This window comes from Marmota marmota, unplaced genomic scaffold (assembly GCF_001458135.2).
Source record: "Marmota marmota marmota unplaced genomic scaffold, marMar, whole genome shotgun sequence".
NCBI classification, from domain to species: Eukaryota; Metazoa; Chordata; class Mammalia; order Rodentia; family Sciuridae; genus Marmota; species Marmota marmota.
The window spans coordinates 1,079,407-1,090,261 of NW_026000102.1; the positions used below are offsets into that span (position 1 = coordinate 1,079,407).

Below are 10,855 nucleotides of genomic sequence, written 5' to 3' on the forward strand. Positions count from 1 at the left end.
GGGGCTTAGCGATGTGCAGAGCCCTGGGTTCCATCCCCAGCGCCCCCCCCAAAAAAAAAAAAAAGAAGAGGAAAAGGAAGAGAAGAAAAAGAACCGGGGACGTTTCCTTCCTAGTGCAATCCTACAACATCCGGTGGGAACGGCCTCCAGTCGGAGATGTTCCACGTTATAGAAGGAAACAAGGGACGCGAGGCAGAGGAGGGGGCCCTGGTGACAGGCCCCGGCAGCAGGCCCCAGCAGGCCCTCCAGGTGCAGGTTAGGCAGGTGGTTTCTGCAGCTCAAACCCCGCCCCGGGGCCCTGGCCCACACTCCAGGACTCTGAGGCCCGGAGGGAACCCGCGGAGCCCGGACCTCCCAGCCCAGGAGGCCCTCCCCAAGGCCGGGGAGGAGAGAGGCCACTTCCCCCACCAACGGAAGACGTTTTTCAGTCAAATGAATAATTCATGGTAAACGACTCTGAGATGAGTCGAGGCGCCATCTTGCCACCCGATTATATGTACCATAAACAGCGACGGCAGTAATTTACCTCCTCTCCAGTGCGGGTGGGCCGTGGGGATGGGGGGCCTGGTGCCTGGCTCGGGGTTATGAATCCTTCCTCAAAGCAGTTCAGCCGCAGGCTGCTGACGCTTTTACCGATTTGGCATGAAATAATGCCAGCCTTGGTCTGGAAACCGAGAGAGGGTCCAACTCCCCTTCCCCAGGAAGACCCTGGGGGAGAGAGAGGAGTCGGGCCACAGGCCATCGGTGGGGTGGGAAGGAGGACTGGCCTGGAGGTGTCCGATTAGTTCACCCCGAAGTCGCCCTTTCTCTCAGATCTGGGGATGGCGCCGGTGGCCTGAGCTCAACCTCACGTCTGAGCAGTTTCTGCTGCAGGAACCGCAGAGGGAATGCTGTCCCCGAGGTGCCCACCCTCCTGGAGTCACGGGCAGCTCAGAGGCAGGAGCTCCTCCCTGCTGCCAATGAGCCCAGGTCTTTGTGTTAAGAACCCAACTTCCTGCCGGACGTCCTTCTCTCCCCAGTGAGCTAGAGGGCGAGGTGCGGCAGAGGGAGAAACCGAGGCCCGTGTTGAGGCAGCATCAATAGCAGCTTTATCTGTGAGAGCCCCAAACAGGAAACCACTCAGATATCTTCCAGCAGCGCCCGGGTAAACAGACTGCTCCGTCCACTCGGCAGAATCACATCCGAGCCGTGGAACAAAAAGGAACCAACTACTGATAACACCTGGCAATCAGGATGCATTTTAAGGGGATTACCCTACGTGCATAAAAAAAAAAAAGTCCCAAAAGGTGACGTGTTACATGGTTGTACTTAGGTAACACCCACAAAATAACAATTGTGGACACAGAGAACCGACTGGTGGTTGTTGGGAGTCAGGGGTGGGCTTGGGGTGTGAGCAGGCTGAGGGAAAGGTGGCTGAGGTTACATGCGGATGACACAGGGGTCCTTGTGCCGATGTGACCGCTGTGTGTCTTGACTGGTGTCCGATATGCAAACCATAGGCACACACACGATTCAGGACTGCACTGAATGCAGACTCTATTGTCAATTTCCTGGTGTGATATCATACTAGAGTTTTGCATGATACCAACGTTGTCTTACAAGTGCAGGTAAATCTATAATTATCTTGAAATGAAGGGGCTTAATTTAAATTTTTTCCCCAAGCTCCCCCTAAGTGATTCTGTTCCACCAGGAACAACCCCTGCTTGAATTTTACTTAACTTCTACTTCGTATGGAGAACTCAATGTTCCAATCAATACAGTCCAGGCACTTCCTTTCCCCGTTCACTGTCCCAGGGGAAATGTGCCCCCCTTTACGTAGATGCCCACGCCTGGCCCCGTGCTAGCCAGACAGAGCAGGTTTCTTTACCAGGAAGCAACCAAACGAGAGAGAGACAGCACAGATCCTGGCTTTTCCCAGGGGCAGCTCTGCAACTTTGAGCCAATTATTTAAGCGTCTCTGCAAAATGGCGTGTTGGTTCCACCTGCCTCAGAGGGGGTTGCAAGGGTTGGAGATAATGGATAATGGAGGTGAGGCACCTGGAAATAGAAATTGCTCGCTGAGGAGGCTGTCGAGGGTCTGCTGAGTGTCAGGGAGTTGGCTCCACTCTGCAGGGCACACCGGCTTCCCTGGCAGCCTCCCCCTCCCGGGACTTGAAAGCCATCTTCATAGCACAGGATTTGAGAGACGAGGTGGATCGGAGGCTTCCTCTGTCCCTTGAAGACCTGCTGTGTATGGAAAGGGGTAACGTAAGGAAAAAGTACCTCCAACAGTTTTCCCTGGTGAATCCGACACCAGAATACCTTGAGTCAACAGCCCCAAGGTTGAGGTTGTACAGAATTTAACTAGGACATAGCCCGCGTTTTCCCAGCTTGGGAGTAAAAGGAGACTCTTCTCCCCGCCCAGCGGAGCCTTTCTGTAATTTCCAGGGCAGACAAGGCCAGGCGCTCTGCGCAGTGTGTGCAGACCCTCCCCAGTGGACAAGGGGGCACTCGCACGCGCTCACACCTGCTCCCAGACACGCGCGCCTCCCTCCTATGAGGGGCTGGGATCTGGTCTGCGAGGCAGCACGGGAACAATGCTGCTCTCCCGCGGACCCCAGGGCCCACCTCCTCACCTGGGCCACAGCTGGGACGCAGTGCTTTCGTTATTTATGAAGCTTTCCTTGTTCCACAAATAAATAATCCATGACTGCAAAGTGTGGCAGGCACCGCCGTGGAATATTCATGAGCCACATTTGTGGGGATTTCAGCGGCGCCTGGGCCCCAGATGTGTCTGCATCGCGTGTGTGTGCAAAAACACGCCCCTAATAAAAATCATCATAATAAAGATTTCATCTGTCAGCAGAGGCCTCGTCTCTGGGAGGGAGTGGCTCGTCCATTCTTGGCACCCAGAGGGTTTGCCCGCCTGGTAATGGTGGGGCCGGGCACCCAGCTGGCTTGGGCGAGGGGGATGAGCCCCCAGCCCGGCGCGAGCAGGTCCCAGTGCTCCGTGTCTATCGAGGAGGAGTCTGCTCCATGTGCCTCCGCTGCCCACCAGTCCTAGGAGGCCGAGCTCAGCTGGGGTGCTGGATCCAGATGCTGCCCACCCGGGAAGTGGTCCTATGCTTCCTGGGCCAGAGGGCAGGAAGAGCTGACCTCTTCCTGTCAAGAGATTCCACACAAAGGGGCAGATGAGGGAAGGAAAGACAGGGCCCACCAGATCTCAGGAGGCTGGCCTTAGTAACCTTCCGTAAGGCTCTGCTTGCTAAAGCCCAGCCTCCCCATGGGCTCACCTCACTGGGAGACCACGGCAGGCTTCCAACTTGAGTGGTTTGAACCCAAGCTCTGTCTCTTACGAGCTGTGTGTCCTTAGGCAAGTTATTTAGCCTTTCTGTGCCTGGATTTCCTCTTCTCTGATGGCAGAATAACAAGAATAGAACTGACCTCAGAGCTCTTAGGAGCCTTTAATGTATGAATCCATAGAAAGTGCTTGGCCTGGGGCCTGCCCAGAGCCCAGGAGGTGGACAGCCCCTCACCCCTTCTCCACCATCTCAACACCCCCAGAGCTCTGAGGACCAAAAAGCTTTCGAAAACTCATTTGGCAACAAAACCTGAACTGAACTGACCTTGGAGGTACTTAGAGTCTTTATTTATCCCACTCACCAGGATTATTCATATGTATTTCTCTACAGAAATATGAATGTGTTGGAGTAGTTCATAAATACAGAGAACGCTGTGTTTCTAAAATCTAAAATAAAAATTCAACATCGAGTGCATTTGGCCCCAAAGGTTTCTGTGAGGAACCGCGGTCTGACGGTATTCTCGTGATTTTTATGATGGAAAGTCTATTAGTGTCAAGTGCCTGGTATTCAGGACCATGCCTGGCAGGGAGCAGGCCCCCTGAGCGGATGGGACAGCCTCAGGAGTTAGCCCTGCCTCCCTGACTTGTGCCCTGACACCCATCCCTCAGAGCCCTGCGTCCCAGGCCTGGCTGCGGACTTCCCCAAGGTCACCCTTGGCTGTTGGTGGCAGAAGCAGAGTTAAAAGTGCCCCCTGGTCTCCCTGCTCAGGAAGCTAATTACACATTCGAGATCAGGGCCAGGAGCAGGAAGCTGCCCAGATTGCTGCTGCCCCTGGTGAGTGGCTCCACTGGCCCCAGGGAAGGCCCGTCCTTCCAGGAAGGCGCAGGACGTCTCTCGGCCCCCTCCCGCAGTGGCATCTGAGGAAGTCTGGCAGGAAAGGACCACACCGAATGAAATTAAATGGAGTGCCAGTCTGGGGCTATCTGGATGGCACAGGTGTGAAGAGAGAGGGCCAGACAGGGGATACTGCAGGAGCAGGTCCAGTGTGGGAGACCCCGTGCACCCCCTCCCCACTGAGGGAGACACACCGGAGTCCCACGGACAGAGGGGGAAATGCCAGGTTGAGAACTGGTCAACAGCCCAATTGCAGAATGTGACGCTAGGGAAAGGCCAGGGTCACTGCCCACATCCTCACGGAGACAAGCAGCCCATTTCATAGGTGAGTGGAGGACAGATATCTGAACACGGGTCTGTGTCTCCGCTAATCACTCTGCCTGCCTGCAGCTCGGTGGGGCCCTGGCAGGTGTAAGTGTAGATCTACTTCTAACCTGTGCCTCCTGACCCCAGGACCCCAGGGGGCAATGAATCCAACAGGAAAAGAGGTGAGAGGCCGGGATCCTGCAGCAGAGCCCTGGGATCCTGACAAAAGCGGGTTCACAGCTTCCTCCTCTCTCCTCCCCTGCCCCCCCGCCCCCCCCCAGTGCCTGTNCTCGGGGCTGGATCAGGGTATGTACGTTTGTACCTCGCAGATGCGTCCCTCTTTAGGCAGTGATACCTCGTTTTCCCTGTGCTTCGAGTTCTTCACCCCCCCCCGCCCCCCCCCAGTGCCTGTCTTCTCCCCGTGCTGGTCCTTGGCCCCGCAGTTCCGCAGCCTTCCTGGAACACACCTGAGCCAGGACCTGCCGTGCTCGCAGGAACCACCTTTGTCTCCAGCTCGTTGAACACCTGGTGCCCTTGTCTGTTCCCCATCACCAGCCTGCTCCGTGTCTGGCAGCTGGGACAAATGCGACCGTGCATCCAAAGCTTTCCAGCGCCTCTGAACACCTGTGAGGAGGCAGGAGACCCAGCATTAGAAGGCCACACTCCGGGGCGGCCCCCTCTGAGGCTGAGTGGTCGTGTTTCCTGTGTCAGAGCCGCGTCAGGTGTAGGTCAGGCCCAGGTTTCAAGGACAGGGTTTCGAGCCCAGGCAAGAGGCCATTGCTGCTCCCCGCCCCCCAGGAGGGAACCCCCAGGACAAACTTGCTCCTGCCACAGAGATGGCAAATGTTTCCTTTTATAAAACCAAAGCTGTGCGGCTTTCCAGAACTCGAGCCGCATCCCAGCTCAGCATGAAGAAGCCCGTGATTGATTGGCCATGTCTGCCGTGGCTGCGTCCTAGGAGGTGGCGGGGAGCACGCCATGTGTCGGGCTTGCTGGCATTCATCATGCCTCTGGCAAGGGCCGTGTGGGGAAAGACCCCGTGCCCCCGTCACCCTGGGACTGCAGCTTCTCTCTCTCTCTTTCTCTGATTTTGGAAGATGCACACTTACAAAGCCACTCGTAACCGGTGGTCAACTAAGTCCCTTTCCTGCACTCCATATGGCCTGTGCGCCTCCAGCAAGCACGGAGCCCCCGGAGCGCTGCTGCCACACTCTCAAAACAAAGATAAAGCTGCTGGGTTGAGACGAGGTTGCACACATTAAATTCCTCTCCATTTATGGCAAAAAGGGATTTTTTTTTAATTAAAAAACTCATAGCAGCATTACATGGCACAGAAAGAGACAGCAGTAGGCAGAGAATAGGTCCTCGGGCTGGCTGATCTCCAGGACTTGAACAGGTAGATGCAGCCGGAAGTCCAACGCCGTTCAGAGTGTGGGAACCAAAGAGCCTCCCATCCTGATTTACGAACTCCCTGCCAAGGGATTTCACCATTACCCATTCCAATGTAATCCTCATCAAAGTAAGTTGTTCCTTCCGTCTAACCTAAATCCCACTTGCTTTCTATTCAGCCTCTTTCTTCTTGTCCCTCCTTTGGTGGAACTGGACAACACTGGCACAAGGGCGTATGACACTGGCCTTGTAGCCAGGATGCCTCACTGAACCGGGAGGGGGAAAAGCCACAGGCTCAGACCCCCACGGTGCGCACAAGCCCAAGAACCCTGACTCTGAGGCTGGGGCTGTGTCAGCACTTGGCCCCTTTCCCTCCCCGCCCCACCTTGGTGATTTATGGGCCCTGTCAATCTGCAGGCTGAGCCCAGGAGAGGCCGGAAAGAGCAGGAGCAGGAGAGGAGGGGGCATGGGGGAGGGGCACGGGGAGGGGGCACGGGGGAGGAGGCGAGAGACCCAGACCCTCCAGAGGACAGTGCACAGACAGCCCCGGGACAAAGATGCCCAGAGCAGAGAAGAATGAAGAAAGAGGGCAGGAGGGGCGCAGGGTGGGGAGTCAGATGGTAAAATCCACCTCAGGAGTTTCTGATTCTCTTTATTCTGAAGACAAAAGCAAAATGGAAATGACAGACGGTGAGGGACCATAGCAGGGTTTGCTTTTCCGCAGACGAGCCGGAGGACCCGGTTGAAATCACAAGTCAGCCCGCGCCCTGGTGTCGGCAGCCCCAGCGGGGACAGAGCCAGCCTCCCGCCCGCCTCCGGGCCCCCAGCCTCCGGTCCCCCCTCTCTGCTTTCTTGCTTGGTGCCTGGGCCCTGCCTCCCTCTTGCTTCCTAGGCGCTGCTCAGTGGGCTTTCTGCCCCTCTGTCCTGTTGGTCTCCCTCCTCTGGCACTTGCTACCCCTTCTCCATGTCCCTCGCTGCCTCTTGGGGGCCTGGGCCTCACTCCCATGCGGCCCTGTCTTTCAGCTGGCCGTTGACCTCGCTCTCAATTGTGCTGCCCGATACTTGGCCCTGGGCAGTGGGTCCAAGTGCCTGCAGAGCAGGAGGACGGGGTGTCAGGGGAGGATCTGCTGGGGAGGGCAGGAGTCCCCACATCGCCCGGGGCTGCAGCCAGCTCAGCACCGAGGTGACACCTGCAGCCAGGGGACAGATCAGGCAGCCAGTGGCACCTTTCTATCCAGAGTGGATTTGATATTCCAGGCCAAGCCCTGCAGATGCTCAGGTGCGCGTACACACACACACACGCTCACGCACACACTCGTGTGGGCACACCCAGGGACAGCAAGCCCAGCAGACATGCCCTGAGAGCAGCCTCCGAGGGCCTCTCAACCAGACCCCCTCCCAGCCCCCAGCCCACCACACAGAGACGCCCCAAGGCGGTCTCACCCCGCCTCTGGGGTGCTGCTGTCCAAGGGAGGACAAAGACTTCACCCACCCCAGCCTGGAGAGGAGGAGGAGGAGGAGCAGGCCCTGGCCACGCTCTTCGGCAGAGGAGGGAAAGAGGCCGGTTCCCAGGACACCTGTCGGCCGGTCCTCCTGGGGCCTTGCAAGTCCATCTGTCTCCAGGTGCCTGTGATTTCTTTGTCCCCTTTCTCTGTGTGCCCCTTGATTTATGAGGCTGGGGGTAAAGAACTCTTCTCATTTAACTTACTTTGAAGCCAATTTAAGTTGCTTCAATAATAAATCAGTCTAAAGAAAAAGCAAAGTTTCCACCTCTCTCGGGGAGCCAGGGAGGCCTGCTCTGGTCTGGAGGGAAGGCAGTCGCCCCCTAGGGGCCAGAGTGGGGATGGCAGTGCATCTGGACCCAGGTTAGAGTCAGGACCCAGGACCCCACCCGGCTTCCCGACCCCAGGGCCTTCCTGGACGTGCTCCTCAAAGCTGGCTGGCTGTGCTTTGCCGAGGAAAGGCAGAGACTGGAATAATTCTTTTTTCTCGCAAGACCCTGCTCTTCTCTCTCCTGGTTCTTGCTCAGGCTGGGTCCTTCCTTTTCACCCCGAATAAACCCTCGGCCTGTGCAGCTGAATTTCTCCTGCATGCACAGGGATCCCCACGTCCAACCCCTCAGACTGCTTCAGACCCAGCTCCTCTGCCTGCACCCCTTACTAGCTCTGCCACCCACAAATGCCCACTCAGGTCCCCCCAGTCAGACAAAGGACAGCTTCAACTCAGGGGACCCAGCAGGCACCATCCAGACCCAGTCTTTAAGCACAGCTCTGCTGGGGTTCAGCTCCGTGACCTCCGGCAGCCCCCACGCCTTTGCTGACAATGGTGGCCCTACTTCATGTGGCCTTGAGGCTCCTGCCCAGCCCAGGGCCCAGCTGAGAAGTTGCTCAAAGATGGTTTCTGCTCCCCCTCCTGCAAGCTGAAAGCCACCCAGGGCTGGGGAGGGCCATGGGAACCAGGGTGATGGCCACAGAGGCCATGGCACCCTGCTCCCCACCTGCCAACCCAGAAGTGGCAGGCGCAGAGAGGTGCTGGGGGGCGCTGGGGGCGGAGGGTGTGACTTTTCACAGGTCCCCAGTGCTGGGTCCCCTGACTCCAGCAGTGAGATACAAGGAGCGTGACATTTCCCTGGCACAGTGCACAAAGTGTCCTGACAGCTGGGAAGCGAGGCCCAGTTAGGAACCTGCTAATGACGTCCTGTCAGCTCAGCCCAACTCCAGCCCCAACTGGAGCCCTCAGGGGCTGGGCCTGAGACTGGGCCATGGGGTGAGGGAGGCCTGTCTGGGGTGGGCCTGTCTGTGGGGAAGGTCAGGGGGGTGAGCTGGGTGTGGCTGTGCAGGGCAGGGGGGCGGACAACACCTGGGGGATTTCCAAAGCGCCTTGTCAGGGGCATGTACGAGGAGTCAGAGCAGGGCCAGGGCTGGGTGCTGCTGGGCCAAGGCTGGGTGCTGCAGGGCCAGGGCTGGGTGCTGCAGGGCCAGGGCTGGGTGCTGCAGGGCCACTGGGAGGCAGGACCGAGTGAAAGGACAGAGGCAGGGCTGGGCAGGGCTTGGGGAGGGGGCTGTGGGCAGCTGCAGGGAGGGGAACCAGTGTGACCCCCAAGCTGGCCACGGAGGGCCTGCTGAGTGACCTGGGCCAAGGTGGGTGAGCAGAGCCTGGGCAGGGTGACAGGGCTGTCCTCGCTTGTCAGCTTCAGGGAGCTGCTGTCTGCTGGGAACAGAAGGTGTCCCAGGAGGTGGCGGAGTGCTCTGTTTCCTCTAAAAATAACGGTGACAGGGGTTCTTTTCTTGGGAGAGAGAACAGCTCAGCTGTTCAACTGGCAGCTCCGCGGGCTCCTCGAGGACCTCTGCCCAGCAGGACAGGGCTCAGCCGGCGTCAGGTGGGTCTGCAGCGGCCTGTGTGCCCCTCTCCTGCCCTCCCTCATTCTCACCTTTCTTTGTGTTTCCCAGAAACCACGGGGAGGCAGAGTCCCCTTCCCCAGTCCCAGGGCCCAGACCCCACCCACTTCACGGCGGCCTCTGCAGGGGCCAGGCAGCCAAGACCAGGGCAGGAGGGGACATTCCTCTGCCTCTCCCTAGCTGCCTGCAGGGTCCCCTCAGCTCGGGCAGAGCACTCCATGCACAGGAAGCCCCAGAGCCACAGACAACCAGCCCTAATAAAAAGCGGTGCTCCTGTCTTCCACAAAGTAGGCGGCCATTTCCCCATCGAGTCTCCCGACCGATGTGGAGGGGCGTCCTCACACCTCCCCACGCCCCTCCCTCGGCACCTCTGGCAGGTGCTAGTGCCGTTATTAATAGGAAGCTGCCCAGGGGCAGCCGGCTGCTTCAGGGGCATCCATCTCCCTGGGAGCAGCTGTCACCCAGGCTCTGCACCGTGGTGGTGCGCTGGGCTGGAGCTGAACTTGACCCCTTCCCTCCCACCTCCCCACCTCCCGGTGCTGGCATATGGAGGCCCTGGGCAGAGGGAGCTAAGCTGCCTGGCGGGGGTGCCCAGGCACCCTCCTCCCAGGTGAAAGGATCATCCACTCGCTCGACACGTACCGGGCACTGTGCTGAATCCCAGGTCAGAGCAGGGCCAGACACGGTCCCTGCCCTCCTGGAGCTGCCTGGCATTGGGGGAGGTGGAAAGGAAATGAGTAGACTCCCTGGGGCACCAGGAGAGAGCCTCCAAGAGGTGACGCGTGACAAGGAAAGAGGGGGGCAGAGAGAAGGGCGAGGACAAGGGTGGCGGGCAGAGCTCTGGCTGCACAGGGCAGCTGGGGTCAAAGGGCAGGGCCAGCGCAGGAAGCTGGAGAAGGAAGAAGCAGGAAGCTGTCAGGGGACCAGGCTTGGGTCCTCCTGGAAGGAGCATCGGAGGCCATCGGTTTGTTCTTTTAAAAGTCACTCCAGCTGGGCTGGGGCTATAGCTCGGGGGCAGAGGGCTGGCCTGGCATGTGTGAGACACCGAGCTCCAACCTTAGCACCACATAAAAATAAAACAAATGAAATAAAGACATGTTGTCCAGCTACAACTACAAAAAAACAATTGTCACTCCAGCTGCTGGGTGGAGAGCAGACGGCAGGGGTCAAGGTGGGAAGAGGCGGCAGGAGGGGCCCACCTGGGCTGTACAGGTGAGAAGTGGTGTGGGGGGGGGGGCAGTGCTGGTGAATGCCCTGGGCCTGACCTATCCCTGCTCTCTGAGCGGGGACTAGGAATGTGGTCTTCCTTTCCTGGTCCACTCCGTGCAGTCAGTGGTTACCTGGGAAGGAGAGAGAGTCCAGGGTGTGCCGCAGCCAGGCTCCAATCAGGGGAGAATTCAGCTCTGCTCCCAGGACCACGGGGAAGCTTAAACCATTTTGCAGATTAAACGTGAAGGCACCGGGGTTCTGGGGACTTGAGCTTCTTGGGGCCTCTCTAGGGAGCAGGGAGCTGCTCAGACTGTGCCACTGCAGTCCAGCAAAGCCCCTGTGTCTGGTGAATTCCAGCTTCATCAAGGCAGCCTGCGT

General features: G+C 58.4%; 1 long non-coding RNA gene across 2 annotated transcripts in view; it reads right to left on the minus strand.

The window, feature by feature from the left end:
* LOC125610772 overlaps nucleotides 1-1,059 on the minus strand; it is a 25,139-nt gene extending 24,080 nt beyond the window's left edge. For both annotated transcript variants that reach the window (XR_007340771.1, XR_007340770.1), the window contains exon 1: nucleotides 527-1,059. This is a non-coding gene — a long non-coding RNA (uncharacterized LOC125610772). The remainder of the gene's footprint in view (nucleotides 1-526) is intronic.
* Between the last annotated feature and the right edge of the window lie 9,796 nt (nucleotides 1,060-10,855).